Source organism: Salmo salar, chromosome 02 (genome assembly GCF_965601325.2).
Source record: "Salmo salar chromosome 02, fSalSal1, whole genome shotgun sequence".
Taxonomy (NCBI): domain Eukaryota; kingdom Metazoa; phylum Chordata; class Actinopteri; order Salmoniformes; family Salmonidae; genus Salmo; species Salmo salar.
Window position 1 is genome coordinate 41,639,325 of NC_138292.1, and position 5,178 is coordinate 41,644,502.

Sequence of the window (5,178 nt, forward strand, 5' to 3'; positions counted from 1 at the left end):
AGAAATGCTATTACTTCAATTTCTCAAACATATGACTATTTTACACCATTTTAAAGACAAGACTCTCGTTAATCTAACCACACTGTCCAATTTCAAAAAGGCTTTACAACGAAAGCAAAACATTAGATTATGTCAGCAGAGTACCCAGACAGAAATAATCAGACACCCATTTTTCAAGCTAGCCTGTTGGGGCTAGGGGGCAGTATTTTCACGGCTGGATAAAAAACGTACCCGATTTAATCTGGTTACTAATCCTACCCAGTAACTAGAATATGCATATACTTATTATATATGGATAGAAAACACCCTAAAGTTTCTAAAACTGTTTGAATGGTGTCTGTGAGTATAACAGAACTCAAATGGCAGGTCAAAACCTGAGAGATTCCTTTACAGGAAGTGGACTGTCTGACCATTTCTGGAACTTACATTTACATTACATTTAAGTCATTTAGCAGACGCTCTTATCCAGAGCGACTTACAAAATGGTGCATTCACCTTATGATATCCAGTGGAACAACCACTTTACAATAGTGCATCTAAATCTTTTAAGGGGGGGGGGGGGGGGGGGGGGGATTACTTTATCCTATCCTAGGTATTCCTTAAAGAGGTGGGGTTTCAGGTGTCTCCGGAAGGTCTCCGGAAGGTGGTGATTGACTCCGCTGTCCTGGCGTCGTGAGGGAGCTTGTTCCACCATTGGGGTGCCAGAGCAGCGAACAGTTTTGACTGGGCTGAGCGGGAACTGTGCTTCCTCAGAGGTAGGGGGGCCAGCAGGCCAGTGGTGGATGAATGCAGTGCCCTTGTTTGGGTGTAGGGCCTGATCAGAGCCTGAAGGTATGGAGGTGCCGTTCCCTTCACAGCTCCGTAGGCAATCACCATGGTCTTGTAGCGGATGCGAGCTTCAACTGGAAGCCAGTGGAGAGAGCGGAGGAGCGGGGTGACGTGAGAGAACTTGGGAAGGTTGAACACCAGACGGGCTGCGGCGTTCTGGATGAGTTGTAGGGGTTTAATGGCACAGGCAGGGAGCCCAGCCAACAGCGAGTTGCAGTAATCCAGACGGGAGATGACAAGTGCCTGGATTAGGACCTGCGCCGCTTCCTGTGTGAGGCAGGGTCGTACTCTGCGAATGTTGTAGAGCATGAACCTACAGGATCGGGTCACCGCCTTGATGTTAGTGGAGAACGACAGGGTGTTGTCCAGGATCACGCCAAGGTTCTTAGCACTCTGGGAGGAGGACACAAGGGAGTTGTCAACCGTGATGGCGAGATCATGGAACGGGCAGCCCTTCCCCGGGAGGAAGAGCAGCTCCGTCTTGCCGAGGTTCAGCTTGAGCTGGTGATCCGTCATCCACACTGATATGTCTGACAGACATGCAGAGATGCGATTCGCCGCCTGGTTATCAGAAGGGGGAAAGGAGAAGATTAATTGTGTGTCGTCTGCATAGCAATGATAGGAGAGACCATGTGAGGATATGACAGAGCCAAGTGACTTGGTGTATAGCGAGAATAGGAGAGGGCCTAGAACAGAGCCCTGGGGGACACCAGTGGTGAGAGCGCATGGTGCGAAGACAGATTCTCGCCACGCCACCTGGTAGGAGCGACCTGTCAGGTAGGACGCAATCCAAGCGTGGGCCGCGCCGGAGATGCCCAACTCGGAGAGGGTGGAGAGGAGGATCTGATGGTTCACAGTATCAAAGGCAGCAGATAGGTCTAGAAGGATGAGAGCAGAGGAGAGAGAGTTAGCTTTAGCAGTGCGGAGAGCCTCCGTGACACAGAGAAGAGCAGTCTCAGTTGAATGCCCAGTCTTGAAACCTGACTGATTAGGATCAAGAAGGTCATTCTGAGAGAGATAGCAGGAGAGCTGGCCAAGGACGGCACGTTCAAGAGTTTTGGAGAGAAAAGAAAGAAGGGATACTGGTCTGTAGTTGTTGACATCGGAGGGATCGAGTGTAGGTTTTTTCAGAAGGGGTGCAACTCTCGCTCTCTTGAAGACGGAAGGGACGTAGCCAGCGGTCAAGGATGAGTTGATGAGCGAGGTGAGGAAGGGGAGAAGGTCTCCGGAAATGGTCTGGAGAAGAGAGGAGGGGATAGGGTCAAGTGGGCAGGTTGTTGGGCGGCCGGCCGTCACAAGACGCGAGATTTCATCTGGAGAGAGAGGGGAGAAAGAGGTCAAAGCACAGGGTAGGGCAGTGTGAGCAGGACCAGCGGTGTCATTTGACTTAGCAAACGAGGATCGGATATCGTCAACCTTCTTTTCAAAATGGTTGACGAAGTCATCCGCAGAGAGGGAGGAGGGGGGGGAGGGGGAGGAGGATTCAGGAGGGAGGAGAAGGTAGCAAAGAGCTTCCTAGGGTTAGAGGCAGATGCTTGGAATTTAGAGTGGTAGAAAGTGGCTTTAGCAGCAGAGACAGAAGAGGAGAATGTAGAGAGGAGTGAGTGAAAGGATGCCAGATCCGCAGGGAGGCGAGTTTTCCTCCATTTCCGCTCGGCTGCCCGGAGCCTTGTTCTGTGAGCTCGTAGTGAGTCGTCGAGCCACGGAGCAGGAGGGGAGGACCGAGCCGGCCTGGAGGATAGGGGACAGAGAAAATCAAAGGATGCAGAAAGGGAGGAGAGGAGGGTTGAGGAGGCAGAATCAGGAGATAGGTTGGAGAAGGTTTGAGCAGAGGGAAGAGATGATAGGATGGAAGAGGAGAGAGTAGCGGGAGAGAGAGAGCGAAGGTTGGGACGGCGCAATACCATCCGAGTAGGGGCAGAGTGAGAAGTGTTGGATGAGAGCAAGAGGGAAAAGGATACAAGGTAGTGGTCGGAGATTTGGAGGGGAGTTGCAATGAGATTAGTGGAAGAACAGCATCTAGTAAAGATGAGGTCAAGCGTATTGCCTGCCTTGTGAGTAGGGGGGGAAGGTGAGAGGGTGAGGTCAAAAGAGGAGAGGAGTGGAAAGAAGGAGGCAGGGAGGAATGAGTCAAAGGTAGACGTGGGGAGGTTAAAGTCACCCAGAACTGTGAGAGGTGAGCCATCCTCAGGAAAGGAACTTATCAAGGCGTCAAGCTCATTGATGAACTCTCCAAGGGAACCTGGAGGGCGATAAATGATAAGGATGTTAAGCTTGAAAGGGCTGGTAACTGTGACAGCATGGAATTCAAATGAGGAGATAGACAGATGGGTCAGGGGAGAAAGAGAGAATGTCCACTTGGGAGAGATGAGGATTCCAGTGCCACCACCCCGCTGGCTCGATGCTCTAGGGGTATGCGAGAACACGTGGGCAGACGAAGAGAGAGCAGTAGGAGTAGCAGTGTTATCTGTGGTAATCCATGTTTCCGTCAGCGCCAGGAAGTCTAGGGACTGGAGGGTAGCATAGGCTGAGATGAACTCAGCCTTGTTGGCTGCAGACCGGCAGTTCCAGAGGCTGCCGGAGACCTGGAACTCCACGTGGGTCGTGCGCGCTGGGACCACCAGGTTAGAGTGGCAGCGGCCACGCGGTGTGAAGCGTTTGTATGGCCTGTGCAGAGAGGAGAGAACAGGGATAGACAGACACATAGTTGACAAGCTACAGAAGTGTTGTTTCTTGTATTATTGTCTCCTGTGTCTTTAGAGAACTGTTTCACTTTGATATCCTTTTTCTTCTGTCCTGATTTTCTCTTTCTTTTCTTCTGTTAACTAGATATTCTTTGTTGTTCTTCGTTAGCTAGCTAGCTTCTTCCAAAAGAGTCCCTAGCAACTGCTTAGCAACTGGTAAACAATTCAGCTTGCTAAAATAACTACAATTTTATGAAAAATAGTTATTTTTCAAAAGCCCATCTTCTTTGTTTGTTGCTTGTTTTTTCTCCTATTCAGTCTTGCAGTTTTCTTTTGCTTTTTTCCGATGTACTTCACTCTAAAAACCATGTAAATTTCAATATTTGTAGGAGCTCATTTTTCAGCTGCTGCTGCTCAAATTGGAGTTCCGGAACAAATGATGAAACAAATTACTAAATTACTCACGATAAACGTTCACAAAAAACATAACAATTATTTTAAGAATTATAGATACAGAACTCCTTTATGCAATCGCTATGTCCAATTTTAAAATAGCTTTTCGGCAAAAGCACATTTTGCAATGTTCTGAGTAGATAGCTCGCCATCACGGGCTAGCTATTTTGACACCCACCAAGTTTGGCCCTCACCAAACTCCGATTTACTATAAGACGTTTTGCCGCCTTCTGAGAGCCTATGGGAGCCGTAGGAAGTGTCACGTTACAGCAGAGATCCTCAGTTTTCAATAAAGAGAGTGTAGAAGGCCAAGAAATGGTCAGAGAGGGCACTTCCTGTAAGGAATCTTCTCAGGTTTTTGCCTGCCATATGAGTTCTGTTATACTCACAGACACCATTCAAACAGTTTTAGAAACTTTAGGGTGTTTTCTATCCAAATCAAACAATTATATGCATATTCTAGTTACTGGGCAGGAGTAGTAACCAGATTAAATCGGGTACGTTTTTTATCCGGCCGTGCAAATACTGCCCCCTATCCCCAACAGGTTAATGTCATGTGCACGAGTACATTGAAATGCCTTTCTTGCGAGCTGTAAACCCAACAATGCAGTAATCAATATAAATTACTGCATTGGTGTCACGCCCTGACCATAGAGAGCCCTTGGTTCTCTATGGTGTTGTAGGTCAGGGCGTGACTAGGGGGTGTTCTAGTCTTTTCATTTCTATGTTGGTGCTCTTGGTATGGTTCCCAATTAGAGGCAGCTGATGTTCGTTGTCTCTAATTGGCGATCATACTTAAGGTTTCCCTGTTTCCACCTGCTTTGTGGGATATTATTTGTTAGTGTGTTTAGCACTAGGGCTTTCACATTCGTTTTATGTTTGTTTATTGTTTTGGTAGTTTCACTATAGAATAAAGTATGTGGAACTCAACTCACGCTGCGCCTTGGTCCGCTCCTTTAAACGTTCGTGACAATTGGTTCAACGTAATTTCAATGAAACTACGTTGAACCAATGTGGAATAGATGTTGAATTGATGTCTGTGCACAGTTGGTACACTGATAATGATATTTTGTTGTAGGGCCAGGTCTTTATTTGGTTAATAACCTGTACAGCTAAAGCCCAAGAGAACCAAACTGGATAATGATCATACCAAAGATACATACGCAGACTGTTATTCATCAACGTTCAACATGATTCGGTTGGCAATCAAATA